General features: G+C 50.2%; 1 protein-coding gene across 6 annotated transcripts in view; it reads right to left on the bottom strand.

Moving 5' to 3' along the window:
- The window catches only part of GMDS (GDP-mannose 4,6-dehydratase), a 449,816-nt gene that overhangs the window by 260,477 nt on the left and 166,773 nt on the right, over positions 1–22,566 (bottom strand). The gene's annotated exons all lie outside the window — the stretch shown is intronic.

Genomic DNA, 22,566 nt, shown 5'->3' with positions numbered 1-22,566 from the left:
CGACCTCCACACCCCCCGTCCACCCCGACCCCCCCACCTCCACACCCTCCTGTCCACCCCTGACCCCTCCACCTTCACACCCCCATCCACCCCGACCCCCGACCTCCACACCCCCCGTCCACCCCGACCCCCCCACCTCCACACCCTCCTGTCCACCCCTGACCCCTCACCTCCACACCCTCCTGATACAAGTCATTGGACCTAAGTTCCTGGCTTGGGAAGCAGGTGGAGACGGACCTCTGACAGGCCCCCCGATGGAAACTGCTGTCGGGACGCACAGGGAACTTACGAGGAAGGAATTTAAAGACGGGCTTTGTAAGCACACATTACAGTTAGAATCTGAATAAGTTTCTTGTTCATTCAATTTGTACTCATATTCTTTGGCTCCCAAGACATAAAAACCCACATTACTTTATTTTCTTGTTCTTTTTACACTAAAAACAGTTGAATTACTCTCCCTGAACACAACACACTCACAGACTTCCAACCAAAACAAATGGGACGATCTTGCCATGAAGCGGACGTGTGAGAGGAGAGGACCGAAGAAGCCTCAGCTGCGCCTCCTGAGAGCGAGTCTTAATGATTCCGTCTCCCCGGGAGGGAAGTGACAGGCGACAGTCCGCACCCTGCGGCGTGTGACTTCCACCGAGCGTCAGAAGGCACACCGTAAGTGAGCCCCAGCAAGCACGGGGACACCACCAGCCGGCACGGCGCAGGCTCTGGGAACAGTCTCCGCCGTGACAGGCCTGCAGGGAGCCAGGGCCACACACACACACAGCAAGGCTGAGACCCCTTCAGGGCCCAGTCAGAGCTCCGGAAGCGAGACGACACGCCCGGGTGGGGGCAGTAAACACGTCCCGAGGGGCCTGGGCCTCGAGCAGTCGTGGCACTTCTGATGAGCCATGACAGAAGGCGGAAGGGCCCGGGGAAACCAGGCACTCGGAGGCACAGAGTACTTCCCCTTTAAAGAAGAAATCATTCTGAAATCAGCACAGCGACATAAAATTAGGACAAACAGCAAGCAGTCTGAAACACAAAGCAGGGCTCACCTAACAAAAGAAAATGAAAGAACGCTTGAACACGAAGCATGTGCCAACGGAGGAAAAGCACAACCTAGAAGTCAGTTATGTTTTGCTGGGGGCCCTTCTGAGCCCTGAAGCCCGGAGGCGCCCCCACAGGCTGGAAGGGCCGCTCCGACGAGGCAGGGGAGGAGCCAGGAGAGGGAGGAGGTCCTGGAACACGACCAGGTAGTCGGCACATCAGGAGAGTCCTGCTCGCTAAAGACCAGGTGGCTCAAGTTAAGGAACCGTGCGCCGTCCCCTGCACGGAGGATGCAGGAGTTGGGGCTCACTGACTTCATTCCTGGGATGCGCACTGTGGCTCTCCAGGGCCAGTGTCCTGTGCTTCCCACCTGAGGCCCTCGGGGCCCAGCATCCTGGCGGCCACAGGCAACGGCTCGATGGCTGCAGAATCCTCTGCTTACTGCCACAGCACAGCAGGTAACACGTTCCATTCACTCGTGTGTGCTCAGATTGATGGGGGAAAGCAGACAGGGCCGAGTTACCAGGAACGGGACACACGCAGAGGGTGAAACCTCACAGGCAGGCAGTCACCCCACAGTCCTGGAGGAGCTTGCAGGCCCAAAGCAGCCACCTGGCTGTCAACACGGCCAGGGAGAAATGGGCCACAGGAGCCACAGAAGTCCGGTGGCCAGGGCCGTGATGCCCCGGCTCCCCTGGCAGGGACAACTGCTCTGAGATGTGGGGCCACAGACCGCTGACGATGGAGACGAGGCCCATCGGTGCAGAGGGGATGTGGGAGCCCCTGCACCCAGCTCCCCTGCCCTGGGGACACTCCCTGCTGGACGAGGCAGCTGTGACCCGCATGCCCCCCAGACCCTGCCCCGGGGTGAGGAGAGGGAGTGAAGGCAGAACAAAGCCACAGGCTCGGGGCTCTGTCGGAGCCTCCAGACACGGAGGGTGGCCGACACGTTCCACTACTGCGTCTCAGGGAGGACAGGGAAAGAGAAGCAACTCCCCCCAGCAGCGTTCCCACGGGGCCCAGGTCCATGGAGACCGTGCACCTGCGGAAACCAACATGAGATGCAGCTCCTCCCCCCGCCGCCCCACCGGGCGCCTCCCAGTATCCCACCTCTGGCCACGGACTCGCAGCCCCGCAGGCAGGTCCCGGACCCTCCTGGGCCCTCCGGACACCGCCGCTCCCCGAGGCAGGCCGGCGGCGGCACCAGGCACGGGTGGGCAAGACGCGCTCTGCTCTGATCCTCCCTCCAACCCAGCACCTCTGACTGCAGGGCAGGGCCCAACCTGCTGTAGGGACACTCCCCCTTCCCAGGCCTGCTTCACTGCTCGGGGTTACAGTTCCCGCCTCTCCACCCAACAACCAGCTGGGTTGCTGGGTGGCACGTGGACACACGACGATTCCAGCGTAACTTGCTGAAGTGAATCCTTCAAGGGGCCTGGGGCCTGGGGCCGCTGGACCACCGCACAGTTCCCCGAGCAGGGAGTCTGGCTCTGAGCCCGCCTCTCCTGGTCCACTCCCCACCCCGACAGCTGCCTCAGCTGGACACCCCAGTCTGTCCGTGCCGGGTGTCCCTGCTGGGCAGCCAGCCTTCCTGACCAGAGGGTGGCTCCTCCACTGCTATCCTTCCTGTCTGCCCTGCCACTTCTCTCCAGTTCTCTCCCACTCTGCTCGGGAGGCTGCCTCCAGTAGCTGGGACTGGGCTCATACGAAAGTGATAGAAAAGAGACGCTCATACAAGAAGAAAGCTCCCCTTTCACTTACAAAAGGCTAGAGACAAGGCTAGTCTGGCAGCCCCACAACTATTAAGGGTCCTGCTCCACTACCCACATAATATGGTTCCCAACCCTTGCTGCAAAGTGGCTGCCATGGTTCCTGCCATGACATCACCATCCCACAAAGATAATTCCTCCCTTCCTCGTTACACACGTGTGCACACGTGAACACGCACACGCACACGCACACACCCACACCTAGCTATAATGGGAGCTGGAAATATAATTATTACAGAAGAACATGTACTCAGTAAACATTCAGAATTCTATCACTGAGAAGGGGAGAACTGAGAACGGGGGACAACCAAGAGCTCCAGCCTCATCACCTACACAGATTTCCAACCCAGAACTGAGATGCAGTCTTTCCTGGAGCAGCACCAATTTCCCAGGCAGTTCCTGTGACACCCGCCCCTCTGAGCTTGGTGAGAGGAGGGAAGGGCCATGGCAGCCCCAGGAGGCCGAGGCCCCTGCCTGATGACTCCCCACTTCCTACACAGTCTGCTCTGATGGCGGGGAGAGGTCGTTGTGGAGGGAGAGAGAAAGTGTGAGTTCTGAGTCCCAGGAAGGGGGGGGGGGGCGCAGCTGCTGACCTTATCAATCTAGACCTCGCCCCTCGAGGCGCTCTGCTGTGGGCACAGATCACCCGTCCTGCAGAAACAGAAGATGTCCCATTCAACATCCTGGGGGCTTCCTAGAAGGGGCTGCGGCCTCGCCCGTTCCCAGGCGTCACACCTGGAGGGGAAGCCCCCTTTTGGCCTGTGGACCCCTGTGGAGTTTATCCCCATTGACCATTTGGTGGGCAGAGGCCCCAGGGGAGAGCAGAGACTCCCAACCCACTGAGGGCGGGGTCCCCCACCAACCCTGATCAGTTCACACCTTCCGTGCAAACGACCCGGCAGTGAAGAATCACAGGCCGCACCGGAGGGTCAGTGCGCAGAACCAGGAGGGGGCAAACCGAGTGATTCAGGGAAAAGGCCCTCCCTCAGGGCGTCAGCTCAGCACCAGGACGGGGTACTGTGAAAAAACTGGGAACGACGAAGGACCAAGGAAGAGCTGGAGGAAATGAAAACACCACTGCTCAGCCAGGATGCTCGCTGGAGACTTCAGGTAATCAAGCGAAACACGGAAGAAAACCAAAGTCTTGGCCTGCAACCAACTCTAATCCCCCAGGATGTGCAGGAAACTGACGAGAGACAAACAAGAAGCACACCTGTTACAGCCGGGGCCACGGCTCTGGACCCCACGAGGACAGAGGGGCCTCCAGCCACAGGGAAATCGTCCCTGGGGAGCAGAGCCCAGGCCGCCCGGACGTGGGCATTTCCAAGTGCCAAACGAGGAGGGGTCGCCGGGAGCCCCGGGCAGCTGGGGAGGGACGGGGAAGAGGCTCTGTAAACAGTGTCTAAACGCTAAAGACGGCGGAGCAAGAAGCGTACAATCTGAGGGAAAGGACTGTGACCAGAGCTGAAACACAATGTAACATTAAACGTGAAGATGAAACCATGCTCAAAAGTGAAAGTCCTCAGAAAGCACCCACCAATGCACTCTTCTCCAGCAAGAGTACTTGTGGCCGCATTTCAGAAGGAAAAAAACCCAACGAATGATTCAAGCAGCGAGCAGCAAGCAATGAAGACCATGAAAATCATAATTAGCCCAAACCACGTTTGATAACGCGGCTGTGGAATTGGCTGCAGTTGTTCGGAAAGATATTAAAACTTAAAAGGTACAATGTAAAAAAAATCTGATCTAGTATTTAAAATATAGATGATTTCTAAAAACCTAGGATTCAAGTGGGAAAGAGCAGATAAGCAAAAAGCATGCACGAAATTTCCTTTTATCCTTGGCAAGGACGCAGTGAGACGCGGATACTATTAAATTCCTGGAATTCATAGTTTCAAGTATTCTTATGAGAAACAAGGAGCAAAGCGGAGCTGGAATGCAGAGCTCCCACAGCTGGGGGCGGGCCACAGCTCCGAGAAGAGGAGGTGAGTGAGAGCCGTCAGAAACAAGGAAAGAAGGAGAAAGCACAAGTCTCCAAAAACGTAAACCACGATGGCAGGCTTTGGGACAAACAGGTCAGTAGTCAAACAAATGTGAGTGCCTTGAACTCCTCTAAGACTCCAAAGTCCTTTGAGTCCTTTAAATTTTTAATTAAGTATCAAGACAAATGCCCAAAATACGAAGCAGAAAGACTGGAAACAAGGGGAAAACAAATGCTAACAAAGTAGAAAGCAGAAACACTAACATCAACTGTACATCTAATTCCAGAAAAGAGCATAAACTGGAAAAAAGGTATTTTATACAGTTTTAAAAGCAGGGTATAAAAAAGACAAAATGTTGTGGACACAAAACACATTAGCTTACAAGTGTTTACAATGAAAATAATCAGAAATTCAAGCAGAATTAGACAATACAAGTTTATTTGGAGGATTTCAACTAAGTCTTAGAAGAATAAATAAGTGAAGTTGGGGAGGGAGAAACGGAGGCAGGAGAGTGGGTTAGCTCTGAACAGGTTTCGTGTTAGAAAGTGAAGGGACAGCCGAGGGCAGGTGGTCATGGCGGGGCCACCAGCAGGACGGGGTGGCATCTGGCAGGCAGGGAGCTCAGGCACCATGGGGTGGGCCGAGGGGCTCCAGAGGCTTTAAAGAGCCTGGGAGTCAGGTTTGGGTCCCTCCCAGTGACGGGTGACACGCAGCGTCTCTGCCTGCTGAGAGGTGCCATCCCAACAGAGACCTCACGGGAGCGAGACGGCGGGCCACCAAATATCTGGGAAGAGCGCGCACGTGGAGGGCTCAGAAGCACCGAGGCTTCCCTGAATCCGCCGCAACAGGGCGGGGCAGGCTCTGTGGACAAGGGAGGAGGGCGGACCGCAGGCGGGGGCGGGTGAGGCGGGGCCCAGAGGGCTTGTCAGACGACGTCGCCTTTCCACGTGGTGACCGTTCTGTGCTGGGGAGTCACACAGTTGCTCAGCCCTACTTTTTAAAAGCAGCGGCTTTATCAAACTGCAATCACATGTTCGCAACTGGAGATTTAATTCACAGCTCCCCCATTTAAAGTGCATGAGTCAATGGCTTTTAGTGGCATTTTGAAATAACGCCAGAAAAGACGTCTATCAGTCTTACCCAGCTGTGGAGAAGCTCTCGGTATGCAGGTTGTTTTGAAAAGGTGGAGCGTCTGTGAACCTGCGTTCCAACTAACAAAAGTCATGGAAAAATTAAGAGTACCTCCAATGCACAGGGCCTGTCTGACTATGCAGACTCCCGGCCAACACAAGGCCGCCTTCTACAACAGCTCGATGATTAAGTGAACGCTTTCTGAGCTAACGTCCCTGCGAAGGGGCGTCAGGATGACAATTGGGGGCCACACGGGGAAAGATTCACTGCCGAGCCGCAGTCAGTCCGTACGCGGGGTGAGCCAGGCTGGTACTGCCGCTGACAGAGGGCGGTATCGTTTGTCTCTGCGGCGGCCGCAGGAGCCCACGGAGGTTTTAGATATTATCTCCCTTAAACCCCTTTGAGGTAAGGAGAGGACGCATATTATTGCAATTCTGCAAATTGAGAAACCATAAATAAAATAATTTACTTACAATTCCAAGGAGTCTAAGCACTGCCAAACTGAACGCCCAGCAAGCACTCTGCTCACTAAGCCGTCCGTGCAGAGAGCCCTGGTCATCATACCCGACCCAACCCCACGAGGATCTGTGACACAAGGGGAAGCAACACTTCCGAGTGGCAACAGCAGCAAATCCCAAGGGCCCTCCCCGGAGTCGGACAGGCCGCTGGCAGCGAGGCGCCACACGGGGCAGGCGTCCTCCCCGACCGGAGCGGCCGCGCCGCGCACTCCCCGCCTCGGAGGGGTCCCCCTGCGGCGCGGCGGCCGCACTGAGGCCCGCCGGGGACCAGGGAGGGATCAAGTCCTCTCAGGGCTGACTCGATGCCTCTCGAGGGGAAGGGAAAGCACTGCCCCAGGTCAGGGCCACGGCCATCATTCTAAGCTACAACTGCACCAAAGCCTGTGTATTCTGACCCCTTTCCAACGCTGCGTTTGCCCAGGAAGGTTATTTTGCCGTAGATTTCTGGTCGAGAGCGGTTGTAGGCATTTGTATTTTGACATTTTCGACATCTGCGCCACATGTTACACTGAGACCCGATGATATACTCGCGTAATGCCCTGTGCTGCACACCACGTAACTAGATCTTCCACGGCTGCAGTTCAGCTTGCCACCAGAGGCCCTTCTCTTCAAGAGTACAAAGCACTCAGTGGCTCAGTGGGCGCTGAAATAAAACGCATCTGGGAGCGTATCTCTCCATTTTAAATTACGTATTAACCCTTTTTAGAGAATGTTGCTGAAAGGGCACCCCACAGGGCAACCTCTGGGACCCACAGCTTAGGGACTATCTGCCAGTCACCCACGCTGACCCCCACAAGGGCAGACGAGGTTTCCAGCAGCCAGTTTTCCAAAGCACCTTTTCTGGTCGTGGGGCTCAGTGCGCGCCAGCAGGGCGGGCCCGTCAGGGAGCCACCGTTCCTTCTCCCTTCCCCACGATGGCCGCCGCGGCAACCGCAACGCAGCTCGAAGCTTGACAGCAGAATTTTGTCATTTTTTGAATTTTACAATCACTTAGCAATTTACTATAATGTTAGCTAATTCAAAAAATTAAAGTCGTTCTCATCACAAGTCCTTCCAAGTGATAGAAGATAATCTTTACACTGGGGAACCCGGACAGCCCCTGGGCTCCGGACGCAGAGGACTTGACGCAGAGACTCCACCACCCTCTGTGGCGGGTCCGATACTCTCACTGACGGACGCTTCCTGAAACACCACCGGCCTCGTGGCTGATACCGAGTTCTGGGCTTCTGGGACCGTCAGTCAGGAAGGAATCACTGACAGTTCTGAAAACTGCGCGTGCAGAGTGCAGGGCTAATGGCAGTCAGGACCGTGGGACAGAACAGCCAGGAGTACAAAGACGGATTTGAATTTTAAGCGCGCTCTCGATGGGTTTTTGGTGTTTGGATTTACCACCGCTCTTTAGAAAATTATTTGCGCTAATGTTTGACATCAGCTGCTGAAAACTGTCTACAACACACAGCAACTGGAATTAGACTAATAAAATCTTGCCAAGTATCAATCCACAGATTCAATAACGAGATAAGGGTGATCTGCAATGAGTGCGTGGATAGTTTATAAGTCAGTGAGAGCTTCTAACGTACTTAAGAAGTACTTACGGGTGCTTATAAACAAAGCCCTGTTTTAAGTACTTTGAACATTCTTGCTAAAGTCTTGTTTGCACTATTAGTTTGCTCAGTGGAACTTTTTTTCAGAGACTGTTACGGTGAGTTTTAATAAGCCTGTGTCTGGAATTGCTCAAATCCTGACTCAGTGGGGCCTGGATTAATAAGGTTTTAAATTACCTCAAAACACAGGGCCCTGTGCACGATGGTGAGTATCACCAGCATTCTGGGAGCCAACCGCACAGGCCGAGCGAGGGGCAAGGAAGTCAGCCGGCCAGCCCACGGCGCTGCTCACCCCACCGAGAATGACTGCTCCTCCATGATTTCAGCTCAGAAGGAAAGAGGAGAGACAATTCGTGTGGCATGGCGTGGACAGACACGGGAGTTTACAGCCTAAATCAACTGGCCCCTGAACATGCGAAACCAAGGTTCACAGTGGTCGTTTCTGCTGGCTTACCGTCTATGAGAAATTGCGCTAAGACTGGGTGGGGAAAGCCTGTGTTTTCCTTACTCATCCTACCAGGACCAAGCCCTCACCTCCTGATCTTCCATTAATCCGACTAAAACCCAACCATTCGTCTTCTCCAGCCCCAAACCCAGTGTGTCCAATCTCACGGAGAAAACCAGAGATACGCCTGTTGGCACACGCTTCCAACGAAAGGCTTCCAGACAGCTGGATCCGCTCCGGCCGGCAGAATTCTGACGCTGTCACTACATGAGACTGTTCCATGCTTCTTAAAATGCACCCTTCCTGTGGTTTCTGGACACCATCAACTCCTAACTCTCCTCCGACTTCTCTCATCACCCTTAGCCAGGCCCTTCCCACCCAGGACACCCTTACCTCCTGGTCTTCCCAAAGACCACCTCCTCCCCATAGAGCTCTCTCTGCCAGACTGACTTCTTCACATTCAGTTCCCCTTACACGCTAATCACCCCTAAACCCACGCCTCTAGTTCAACAATCTCCTGAGCTCCAGAAAAGCACAACCAGCTGCAGTGAGAACAGCTCTGCTGCGCCCGCCACCTCCACCCGGCTGCACGGACGGACAGACAGACAGAAATCACCCGAGCCCCTGGCTTCGGGGTGAAGGAGGAGAACTGGTCCTGATCTCTGTTCATAGCAACGCAGTCTTAACAGCTGCCTCAAAACCGACTTCTATTTATTAATAGGTAAACCTGAAAGTGAATTTTGACATATGTTTTTATTCTGTTTTACTTATGTATTTTCCCTATCTTAACTGAAAACACACTTTTCAACATCGTTTTGCTGTGTCTGCCCACCAATCATTTTCTACCACCCTTTCCATCCTGTAACCAAAAAGTTAGCAAAGTATTTAACTTCCCCCAATACATCAATCATCACAAAAATACATCAGCCCGACCTTTAAATTAATTTACATGAACCCGAAGTGCGTGAAGTTATCAATCACAGCGTTCGGAGCAGGCAGGAGGGCAGCCCCAGGGGAGACCGCGAATTCTCTGCCCTCGAGCCTAGACGAGTTTTGAACTGCACACTTCAGTGTAAGTTTCCCTGAGGGGACACCCCAACCCGCTGTTAAGTAATGTCCCGTCTTGTGACTTTTCCTAGAGGTAGAAAAGAAGTGACAGAAGGGAAAAGAAGGTTTCATGTAGACTGGTATTTGTACTCTTCAAAATATAACACAAAATAATAAATTTTGAGCAACTTTTTAAATTTTTGAGGCTGATTTTGAGCAAGTTGTGATGGGGTGGAGTCGTCCAGAGTCTCAAGGTGTGCACGGCAGGGGCTCAGCGTCCCCGGGGGTGCACCTAGCCCAGGAAGCCCCCCCCCCCGCAAGGTGTCCTCTCGCTCTCTCTGTGGGGAACACAGAGTGCGCGGCTCACTGAAGAAACAGCAGCTCAAAATGACACCGTTCTAACGCACCAAAAGCGTCCTCCTAATTAAAAGCAATGGCGTTCTCTCACGGGTCTGAGCGCGCGCACCTCTGGAAAACACTGCCTCCCTGGTGATTTAGAACAAAAAATTCCATGAGAAACTTACCCTTGAAGTTAATTAACATCCCCTTGCGACTTCTCACTTTCTGTCCACGTTCTCTTGAATGTGGGATTACACTCCGTTCCCTCACTATGTTCTCAAATTTACTTGGTTTTCTCATAAAAGGGCCTAAACTTTTCACTTCTTCTCGTGGTTTGAAGTTTAGAGCCATCTGCACTGTCTTCACAGTTAAGCTGATGACATTAGAAAGTGCTACATTTCGGGGGAAAAAATGCTCACGTAACAGGAGGGTTCTCAGACAAGCAGTTAACTCAGCTGTGCCAATGGGAGTATTCCCGCTTCCCGTGTGTCTGGTTACGCGGCTCTTTTCTGGTCCATCTGCAACTTAGACATAAAACCTTAAATGCTCACTACCATGTCTTGTAAAGAAAGCACACTGTGACCTCGTTTTATTATTTTGTTTGATTTCAGAATATTTGAAAAGTTGTAATTTCTACCCCATTTTCTTCTGAAGTACGAATTCCAAACCTTGTAATTCACACCCTATTTACACCAAAAATGCTTCAGAAATAGAAGAGAATGATGAGCTCAGACACCATCCCACCCTCTCCCACTGTCTGGTTAAGACGATGTGCGTCGGCTCCTCAGAAAGCTGAAGCATCTTCTTGGCGCTAAATCTCAGAAGGAAACTATTTTCAACGTCGTTTTTACAAATACAAAACATCGCTACTGCTTCCCATATGCATTCTTGATTAATAACTTTAACATGCGGCTGGATGTGAGTGTTCAAAGCATCACTTCTCACGCTGACGTGTCAGGCTCTTCTTCCTCGGCAGCGGCGGGGACGACCTGATACAGAAGGGACTCTGGAGCGGGCTGTACAGTGACGCAGTCGTCAGGCTGTCCCGGCACCTCTTTGACCGCTGCCCGTGACGGGGGCTGCGTGACTCACAGCTCACCCTGAGCTCGCGGGTCAGGGGCTGAGACGCTAACAGTCTGTACCGCTGGAGAAGAGAGAAGCGCGTGTCACAGGCACCAGGCTGAAAGTTAGGAACTTAGCTTACGTTTTCCTCAAGCCACACCCACAGGCCATGGTACTAGAAAATGGCTCAATTCAGAAAAAAGACCAAAATATTTTAGCTCTGGAATGAGTCTCAGACCACCAGTGCTCCAAGCTCTTCCTGAGAACCCTGCCAAATGTTCGCTCAGCTCCCGACGCTCCAGCCACGTGCCCCTCCGGCGCCCACCTGGGCTCGGAAGGGCCCCGACCGGCCATGCATTTCCTGGGGTCGTGCTCTGGTTTCTGCTTTCTCTCTCACCTGCTTCGCCAGAAAAGCAAGCAGCCGGGTTGGTGACTGAGTTTGTGAAAACGAAGCAGGCAGCAAGCTGAAAGCACTGGCTCACTGCTCCCATTTTACGTCCGGTATTTCGTGCAACAGTCCACCGACTTGGGTATTATTTTCAAACCTGGTAAGTGAGGAAAGTGGTTGAGTTCGAACCTAGTTCCACTTTTGACTGCCTGTCACATCTGAGAGCACATGCGGGGCCGTCCGTTCCTGAACTACGCAGAGCCCACGCTCTGCCCTTCCCGACTCCCATCGATGAAGCCGCAGGTGAGCAGCGGCCAGCCCGACTCCTCAGGGAGCGGCGCCTCCGAGGTGGCGCCCCGTACACGTACTTCCCGTGTCCCAGAACCTCGAGGGGTGGGGATCGTCACCTCTGCACGTTCAGTGAGACGTAGGAACCAGTGGTTTGGAAAACCACACTTCAGAGATCTTAGGGCCTATAACTAACTGCTGGCAAAGCCAGAGAAGGTTCCAAGACTCCCAGCCTGAAGCTCTGGGAAGTTGCACGTGCCTCAGGGACGTGACGTTAAAGGCCAGGCATCTGTGCCACGCGCGCCAGCCCAGAGCCCGGGAAGCTTCTGGCTGTGCCTGCATCACTCCAAGCAGAACTGCCAGAGCCCGCTGCACTGCGGGCCGCGCGGGCTGGTCAGACACCTGGAAGCCGGGCGTTGGGTAAGCGGAGCGGCCGGTGGTACATGCCGCGCCCCCCAAGTGTCTGGTTTTCCACAAATCACCTTCAACTTTTTTACAGAATTTCGTTTTTTAAAACCTGCTTCATTCTGTTGTGTACAGTGACTTCAAACCCATCTCTGCTGCAGAACCTGCAGCTCTAGACAGCTCAGGGATGTCTGCAAACACAGAACACCACAATCTAACACAAGAAGGTGACCAGCAGACTCCAAGGGTAAGTAAGACACAGGAGAAAAGACTGTGTGAGCTCAGGGAGGTTTTCAAAATGTCCTGAATGATTTTAAGAAACGTATTAGATGCGTACTCACCGTATTAAGAGATGAGGTGAAGATAAATACGTATAAATACACAATCAGCAGAAGAAAATCAAGAGCAGGGCATTTGAAATCAGTCATTACTGGCCCACATCCAAATAAATGGCACCATACAGACATCAACCCAGAAAGAGGGACGTCTGTCACAGAGAACAGGAGGCTTTCTCCCTTGAAATGGCAGCATGACGAAACTTACTCTTCTGTCTGTCACATGTCACATCACTCACGACCACGGAGGGCTCGGGGGAATTCTGGGCTCTAATATTCCAAGAGGATTTCTAATGTTTGTCCCTTTGAACAAAGAACAATCAATGAAGGAAACGGGCCCCCAAATGGGGCTTGAAAGGCCGAAGAAAAACTACCCACAGCCTCTCTTCTTCTAATTGAAATGCCACATCTGAACCGTGCAACGGGATCCCAAGGAAAGAAAGGAAGCAGTGAAGAGAAGAAAGCTGGGAAAAGAGGGGGAAGAGACAAGTATATATAAAATCTAAAGGGATTTAAAAAGAACCATACGTTAAGCCTGACAGCCTTGGATTTAATTCAAAAGACAATGACGCGTTCAAAGCAGCAGACACAGGTCAAGGTGAGGCAAGGCGGGTCTAAGAGGCGGCTAAATCAGAGAGAAAATTTAATCTGTACCAAAAAAATCAGAGAAGAAAGAGACGAAAACTGGTAAAGAAAAGACAGTACAAATTGAAAGGGAGGATAAATATTAAAATATGATCAAAGTTACTAATCCCAATTAGCAACGGAAAGCGAAGACAGCTGCAAAATCCCACCGAGAATCAGAACATCCATGTTATGCTGCTCATCAAAAGACACCACTTAGATTTACTCTGAACACAGCCTCAAGGGTAAATGGGAAAATATTAAGTGGTCAAATACACATGTACTCAAATACAAGCCAGTGTTTCTAGATATAACAGCCGAAAATCATAATTTAATGAAGAACCATAATTTGAATCCTTCAGATCCAAGAAACCTAATGACTCCCAAGAAGGATAAACACCTAGAAAACCACATAGTGTAGGTTATGACAATAAAACTACTGTAAACCAGGACACAGGGAAACTGCTAAAAGCAGAGGCGAAAAGCTCTACCAGGAAACAAAGACAAAAGTGACTGGGGTTACTTGCCAGACGATGTAAAACAGAACACAAAGGGAGGAAGATCTTAAAACGGCTGGAAGTTGCTAGTATTCTACGTCCAGTCGAGAAAACCTTAAAAAGGAAGGTGAAATAAAGTGTGCGTTTCAGACAAACAATAGCTGAGAAGATTTCCTGAGAGAAGACAGGTGCTCCATAAAATGGAACCAGCAGTGCTCCAGGTTGAACCAAAACTGTATCAAGTGGAAACCCGCATCTGTACAGAGAATGAAGAGTGTCAGAAGTGAGTATGACTCCTTGACTCATCTGAACATTTCTTTAAAGTCGTTCGAACCAAAAATAACAATAAACTGTCAGGTTACAAAGATATGCAAAAGGGCAACCTATGAAAATAATGGCACCAAGACCACAATGAGTAAAGGCGGCTTACTGTCGTCGCCCCCGACAGACACGGGCAGGGTGCGGCGCCGCCCGCAGGACCGAGCAGAGACTGGCAAGACACACGCACGCGCTCCCAAAGCATGAGCGCGCTCGTCGAACATTTAAACAAAGATGTGCAGACAAATGTGATGGAGACTGTTGAAATGTTTTAAAATACCCAGTTCAACCCAAATAAGGCAAAAAAAGATACGGCCAAGAACACGTGACAAATGAAAAGCAAACGATTCAACTACACGGCTCACACCTCACCAACAGACACACAGACGGCAAACAGGCACACGGAAAGACGCGCCACGTCCTGCGTGACTGAGGAAACGCACATCAGAACAGCGAGACGCCACTACAGGCCTGTCAGGATGACCAGAACTGGGACCCTGCCACCACCAGATGCCGGTGAAGATGGGGAGCAACTGGAACCGTTCACTGCCGGGGTGTAACAGCACCAGAGATGAAACACAGAGCACTAAGCAGCAAGATTCAGAAACCAAAACAATAAAGATCTTAATTTTTTTAAATATATATAAATGTCTTCCCCCATTGAATTTCAGTTTTATTAAGCGTTTTATATATAAACATATATTAAGTGTTTATACATAGAAGCACATTTTATATAAATATATTACATTCTATTTATAAATACCTATCATATTTATTCCTATAAATATATTTATTTATATGTGTGATTGTATTTATTTATGTTATTACATATATTTATATGTCATTATTTTTATACATATATAAAGTGATGTTTCAATAGCTACGATAAATGTCTACAGGGAAAACTTGCAAAATCAGATGATAACAGAATTATCTGAAAATAACACACCCACCTGCACAGGAAGACATGCTGCTTAAATCGCACATGGGTTTGTTTTCCTTAAATCGTACCTGGAATGCTACTGAAAAGCTTGAAGCTTGAAACTGTGCTTATCTACTAGGCGTATCTGGAAAAATAAAACAAACGTAGCAGGCTTTCTAAAGTCACTCTCCTCCACACGTCTGCCGCTCTCGCACCCCCGCTGGGGCGGCCCCGCGCTTCCTCCTTGGCCAGCTGTCCCCTGTGCGTTTGGCTTCAATCAGGTGCAGGGCAGGAACTCAACGTCCTGCTGCCTCGCTCTGATTAGGAGGGGTCAAACTCTACAGATTGGCAGCTTTCTGCGCTTAGTGATTCTACTTGATGAATCATTTGCTTTCAAGTATTTGTGAGGGGCCGAGGGAGGCGGCAGCCCCCGTGCTGAGACTTTCCGGTCTATTTATAACCAGACACTCCAGGAGCCAAATGCTGATCCTCTTCATCTACTAAACCTAAAATTTAGGAATACAGCACAAAAGAAAGGATAAACGACCTAATGTCTGAAGTAACAGCAGTGACGACAGCCGCGATGCTGCCTGTCTAGGCCTCAGGACCACGAAAATACGCCCTCCGCAGACGGGGAGACCGCGGTGCCTTTTCCTAGCAGCCGAGAGGGAAAATGAGCACCCAAAGTCTGAGCGCAGACGCTCAAGGGTCCAGTCTCCAGAAACTGTAAATACAGAAATGAAGACACAAAAAGAGAAAAAGAGCTAAAAATTAATACAATGTGCAAAACATTCATGACTCAGCCTCCACACCTTTTGACCTTTGACCTCTCAAGCTCTAGCCCTGGACGTAAGGTGGCCCAGTGGCAGAGCACAGCAGTCACAGCCCCCGGTGACCGGTTCCAAGTGGGGTCCCGCCCCGCCCATCTGCGGAGGCGGCTCCCGACACATGGCGGCCCGTCCAGCCCAGCCAGGCTGGGAGGAGAGGCGACCAACCCACAGCGCCCAGTGGCCCCGGCAGGAGCCAGGCCTCCTCGGCTGCGTGACCGCGATGTAAAGCTGGTGAGACGGCGAAGCCTCATCACACCTGGCCACTGTCTCTCTCGACGCCAGCAAACCTCAAGTGGCCCTGGGGTCACCCCACTTACACCGAAGGACGAGGAAAGCTGGGCCTGAGGTCAAGGGAACGCTTTTCACAGAAACCTGAGTTCTGCATCTGTCTTACGGCCTGACAGGCCCTGCACCTCGCGAGACGATGGGGTGGAGCTGCACAGGCGACGTGTGTCAGTTACACCAACACCAGGGGGATGTGGCGCCCAAAGGACGGGGAGCAGAGTCTAGAGAAACCAGAGTCGGGGCACAAGTTTTAACTTCATGGGGGAGGGGGCTGAAGAAAAGCAGAGCAAACACATGTGCAGAGGGTGCAGGCCACCTTCAAGGCACCACGTGCGAGCATTGCACACGACACGAGCACCGAGGGGCGGCTCCTGGCCCCTGACTGGCAGCGACTGGCGTTCCCGAAGCTGAGGGACGGTGCTGGAGCACTTTTCTGGTATCCTCTACCTCTGTGGGATTCAGAAGGTAAAAAGGAAATATCCATCTATCTGTCTACATACTTACACATGCATGTCGTGTACGCCTGAATCGCCTTGCTGAACACCTGAACCTAACACTGTACATGGACTAGACTTCAATAAAAAAGTAAGAACTAAAAGTAAGTAAATAAAAACTTTATGAAAACTGAAAAAAGCAGTCCAGTAACGCTACACGTTATTCAAAACATCACAGCGAGTCAACCATTTTTAAAATTTAAATTTTAAAAGGAGGGGAAAAAGTTGCAAGTGAGATCACTTGCTAAACGTGCGAGCAGTTATGCAGATTACAAACGAAAACCACCACCACGTTTAACCCGGCAGAAAACCGAGCGTCTGGGAAACACAGCGTTTGTTACCACGCACAGACCACGGTGCTGGGCACAGACACTCCAGACCCAAATCTGCATTTTTGATTTTCGCTGTGTATTCGAATATACACGAGGACAGCATTCCTAAGAAAGATAAGGCTCTGCTTTCTATGTACGTCATCTGGAACCCGATTAGAGTGCTGCAGGCAGGCCATTTCGGGACTTCGGAACACCAAGAAAAGCCCCTGAAACTCGAATCAGCTTTCTTTCTGAGGAAAACAAAACCACTTGCCTTCAAGAGCCGTGTGTTCTTAACACATAATTAGGAATTTTTGGAAAGCATTTATAATTGCCGTCTACAGTTCATCTCCTTCTGGACGCAGATCCTGGGCCTACCCGGCAGACCGGGTCAGGCAGTCCTGACGCAGGGCCTAGAATTAGGTGAACGACTGTCAAACTGCGTTCCCAGAGGCGTTTCAAGGCATTTTTCAAACAGCTGACTGGAATTTCATTTTACGTTATATTGAAAACCGTCCTCAAACTCACATCAAATTTCACTGACATTGAAAATAGTGGCAGCTACCTGAGTATGTGTTTCCGCTGTCAAGTTAAACTCATCTTTGTGTAGACGTTAGAATAAAGCTGCTCCTGTCATATTTACACCTACTTGAAACTCTTTGAAGTGTGTCGTGTAATTAATTAGGGTGGTTACAAGCTACAAAAGGACAGGACATCTGTCGCTTCCTCATACTATTTGTTGAATGAACAAACTGTTCTGTGCTACAATTCTCAGAATTCACAACATAAAAACTTGGCTGGACCTGGGGGGATGTGTTGGGTGCTGCCTGCACCGAGGCAAAGCCCCTGCAGGGAGCCTGCCACAGCCCGGGCCCCCCACCCTGCGCAGAAAGCAGAGTCAGCTCCCAGGAGAACCTTCGCTCCAGGACTGGGAGGTGAGAGTGTGACAGGCTCTCTGAAGCAGGCGTGTTTGAAGTCGTCAAAGAGGTAAAAGAAGCAACCACAAAGCAAGGAGGGGAGAATGGAAAAAGGCACCAAGTAGAAGTTCCATACAGTGTGTAAACCAGTAACAAAGTCATCAATGGATGGACTGAGGAGTAGACAGAACATCCAAACACCAGCCAGACTACCACCCCCGTGTGCGGCAAAACTAACGTATTCTCAGACACAGGCAGAGGGTTTATAGCTCATACCTTCACTGAAACCACTACTCAAGGACCACAAACAAGCAGGAACAGGAGGAAAGAAGGAAGGCCGAGTAAATTAGCTGGTAAGCATATGGCTAAACCCAAAAAAGTTCTGAGCTATGTTTAAAAACAGAGCAATAATCATGATGAATTTCAGAGATACGCACAGGGTAGAGGGAGAACACAGGACAGCAGTGCGCTGGGGGGTGGAGGCCGCTGGCCCGCTTAGCGTCTGCGGGGCGGGGAGCACCGTGAGTCAGCTTAGACTCTACCAAGTACGGGTGTTGAAACTAAGCATCACGGCAAAAAGAACATGAACGGAAACAGTGCAACTTCTGAACCAGCAGCTGAGGAAAAAGAAATCGAAGACTCAGAGTAACTGAAGGAAAAAAGACGCACAAGATACGCCACGAAGAAGGAAACACACACTGAGACACAAGCAAGCACCTGCATGGCAGCTGTAACAGTCAACGCAAACACATCAAGTTCTCCGCGAACGCGATAGACAATGAAACCTGAACTCACAAGAAAGACATGCCTAATTCTTTTCTCTATAACTATACACTAAAGCAAAAGGACACTGAATGGCTGGAAAAAAATAACAGAAAGAGAAATCCCAGGCAACTACTTACAAAAAGAAAGCTGGTTCGGAAATACTAGTCCTCTTCCTGCTTTAAATCCTAGTATCAACAAGAACAATGAGGCATACTACATACCGTTCAAGCCATCCACCAAAAAGACACAGCAATCACAAACAAGGAAGAAGATGAACCCACAGTGACCGTGAGCAATGTTGAGACCCTGCGGGAATGTCATCATCACCTTTACCACAATCATTCGGGGGCAAAAAGGACTAAAGGAGCTTAACATTAAATGGAAGAAGAAACAGAACAAAGTGCCCAAAACAGCAGACGATATTAAAATTGATTTTGTTTTGCTTTTGAAAGGAAATCTATTTCCACTTGTATCCACATATTGCTAAACCCGTAAACGAAGGTCTGACATAAAAAGACACTGGAAGAATCCAAAACTTAAACTACTGGCTTTCTAAATCTGATGGGGGGTGTGTGTGTGTGTGTTCGATGAATATTTAATGAGTGCCTATTAAATGGCCAGGATAAAATGGCCATTTAACGAGCTTCGAGACTGTTAAAATAAATATTTAGAGCTCTTAATGTGTGCATGTGCACACACACAAATGAGGATTTCTTTCTTTTTGAACTTGAAAAAATGTCAAATCAAGCATTTATTAACTTTATATATGCTGTTATCAGCCAAGTAAATTCAAACTCACATATTTCATGAATAACAACTGTGCTAGCTTAAAAGAAAGTTCTTTCTACCTTGTCCCTTCACCTTTGGATTTACAAATGAACAAACGGGTGAACAGCCACGCAGAATGAGTGAAGAAGCACGCCGGGTAGCCGGGGCCAAGTGAGGATGTTCTCTGGCCACATGGACACGTGTTTCGAGCTGAAGTCAGTATCTGGAATATGAAAAATGAAAAAAATAGAACGGGGGGCGGGGCAAGTTCTTTCTTAACCCTAACCAACCTACGGAGAAATAATGCTTGTTTGGCTGAATAATCCGCTCTGTGAAGAGGGTGACTTCACCAGTCACACGTTAACTTATCACGTCTCCCTTACTCTAAGACGCCATCTTTTCTTAAAGAAAAAAAAAGTTTTTTGAACGGCTCCATGGCCTCTAAAGGTTTTTAACATGAAAAAAATCACCCTTACAATGAAATTTAAGATTGCTTAGCACATTTTGCTCAAATGCTCAGGCTTTACTGTAATACTTTTAATGTAAAAGGTTTAACCCTCTGAACTACCACTTCGGCTCAGTCAGCACCATCGGCTGCCAAATACAACAGCGCTCCACGGGCATCGGGGCTGAAGGGCCCGCCCGGGTCCCGCGCCGCAGGCCCCAGGCTTTCTGGCCGCGTGGCTCCCTTCACCTCGGGTGGGGAACCCGCCCACCTTCTCTCAGTTCAGAGCCAGAGGCTCCTCGGCCCCCGCCGCCCGCATCGCCCTCCGCCCTGATGCAAACAAACGGCCTCACGGCCGAGCGGCGGGTCTGGCGAAGTGGAGAATGAGGACAGAAAGGACTTTTCAAACACGGGGTCACAGGAAACGACCCCTGCAATTTACACACGAAACATAAAGAGAAGGTTTACTGTTAATGCACAACCATGTTTCTTGGCAAACGAGAATCCGCTGTTTGAAACCACCACGAAAACCACGTGGAGCTGACGTTTTTATTTTCGACTTCACTGGCTACAGGTGCAGCCTGGCCGTGAGCGTCAGTGTGTGTGTGTGTGTGACCTGCACAAGCTCCCGGCAGAACGTTCCGTCTCAGCAGTAACACTTCCTAAACTGCTCACAGCCTCGCAACGTTTGCCAGGAATCCTTCACAAGGACGGGTTTTGACGACACCCTTGAGACACCGCGGTGTGAACTCCACGGAGCCCTGTGTGGGTGGCTGAGGGGTGGACGGCCTGGCCACCAAAGAAAGTGGGATCTTCGTAAACAGAAACCAGGTCTACACTAGCAACTTTATAAAATGAATGTCACATCCTTACTGGCTTACTGAATCTTGCCTATGGAAGACCTTTGCACTACTTCTGAGATGTTACCAAGAAACAGGAAATGAGTCAAAAGTTTTTTCCAAAGAAGGATATGGATCCTATAAGAAATACGACAAGAATAAAGTCCAAGGAAAAAAGAGAATAAAAATTAAAAAAAATTTTTAAATTTTTTTTAAATTTAAAAATTAAAATAAAATTAAAATAAAAGCCAGAAACTATGAGGTATGTATTAACACACATACAAGCAACAGCAGCACAGCAGACAAAGAGCCGAGACCAGAGAGGGATGGTGTGAAACAGGAGCTTTTAGCGACAGAGGGTCCAGGAAGACGCCATCCCTGTCCGTCCTTTTGAGCTGGGTGTTCTGACGTGGCCCCGGGCCAGGGCGGGGGCCGGGCACGGCTGGGGCAGGGGAGACACACCAGCCAGGAGGTCACGGGGTCCGCTGGGCTGCGGGGACAACCGGCAAAGGTGTGGGAGGAAACCAAGGCGTCCGACAGGGAGCGGAACCGGCAGGGCTCTGACACCCAGGGCGGCTCTCTTCCTCTTGCCTTGATTTCTGGTGTGTTCAGAAGGGGGCCTGGGTGATTCTTCTTCAAGTGGGAGGCAGAGAAAGACGGTTTTTATGTGGGTATATTAAGATATGCAGAAATATAGCGGGGGTTCTTACAAGGAAAATAAGAGAGGGGGAGAGTGCTTGAGTCTGGACTGAGAACAGGAATGAGCAGGGACAGCAGATTTGGCGAGTCAGCTGAAACAGCAGAATTTACTGATGTGTGAATAGCAAATAAGAGAGAAGACGCTTCCAGAAGCAGGTCGCAGGTAACCAGAGGACCACAGAGCACGTTGCAGTTACTGGAAGGGAAGGCGGAGTGGCGTGTCACGATACAGACTTAAGAAGAAGTCATAAATTTAGGTTTCATAAAGTTGACGCCAAATTCTTTTATTAAAAATATATGATAAACGAAAACTAAAAACTTCAGGAAATTATCTGCATAATCGAACCGGCTTTCTATAGTTCTAGAACTAATCAACTTACCATCCCTGCACAGACCTTTCTTCTTGCTCTCCGACTAAAAAGAATTTCAGTGTCTACAGTTCTTTGAACAAAGGTTTTAAAAAAAACTTTGAATAGTTACAGAGAAACAAAAACTTCGTGGCAAAAGAGGAACCTTAGCGATATCGACTATATGAGGGCCTGACGAGGTCTTACACACACAGCATCTTGTGGCTTTTCGTAAGCTCGGCTGTGGGTCCTGTGTCATCTTTAAGTGTAAAAAGAATGCTTTATTCAAGCGGAGTCTCCCTCTGTTTGGTACCACTGGTCAGGATGAGTTTGCTCAGCATAACATGGACGTAACACCTTTATGAGTGGAAAGGGGCCCAGACGAGGAGATAATTTAAGTGGAGTTAAGTATGTTTCAAGTTTCTCTCAGCAGAGAAAAGGCACACGTATTTTCAAATCCTAAATCATTTACCCGCTTGCAATTATCTCATCTACCAGAGCTCCAAAATCAATTTGACTGCACTTTCATTTATGCTTTATAATAGGAAAAAATGACACGTTTCCAAATTTAATTAACCAAAGCAAAAATTCCTAGGACACCCCGTGTAATTCTGAGCAGACTGAACAATACATCTCAGCCGCTCAGGACAAAAGGTCATCTGGAAGGGATGTGCCTTTAAGGGCTTACAAAGGCCTGGCCCTCGGTCCTGCAACCAGAGAGGAAACACATCGCAGGGGAGGAAGGATGCCCACTTTAAATAAGGAAGCGGGCCTGCAGGACGCACACATGCTGCTTTCTATTAACGATAAGCACCCTCTACAAAGGGCCTCGGATGCCCTAGCCCTCACGCGGAGAAGCTGCAGAGAACGCCCAACGCAAACAAAGCGCCGCGCGGCCGTCCACTCACCGCTCCGCGGGATGATTTATGCGTCCGCAGCAGAGGCGGTAAATCCTGACGGCGGCACTCCTCTTAGGACCTGTGATTACCGCGCTGGGGACTGTGCCCGGACCCACGCCAGCGCCGCGTCGGGAGAGGAGCGTACTTCGGAGGTTTATGAGGATAATTACACAAGATAGATGGCTTGGCCGTGGAGTTTTTTTCTAACCAGAGGGAATGAGGAGGTGGAGATTTCCTAAGAGCTTCACCATA

This window comes from Vicugna pacos, chromosome 20 (genome assembly GCF_048564905.1).
Source record: "Vicugna pacos chromosome 20, VicPac4, whole genome shotgun sequence".
NCBI classification, from domain to species: Eukaryota; Metazoa; Chordata; class Mammalia; order Artiodactyla; family Camelidae; genus Vicugna; species Vicugna pacos.
The sequence above is the reverse complement of the archived record's forward strand: the minus strand, read 5'-3'. Positions and strand labels throughout refer to the sequence as shown.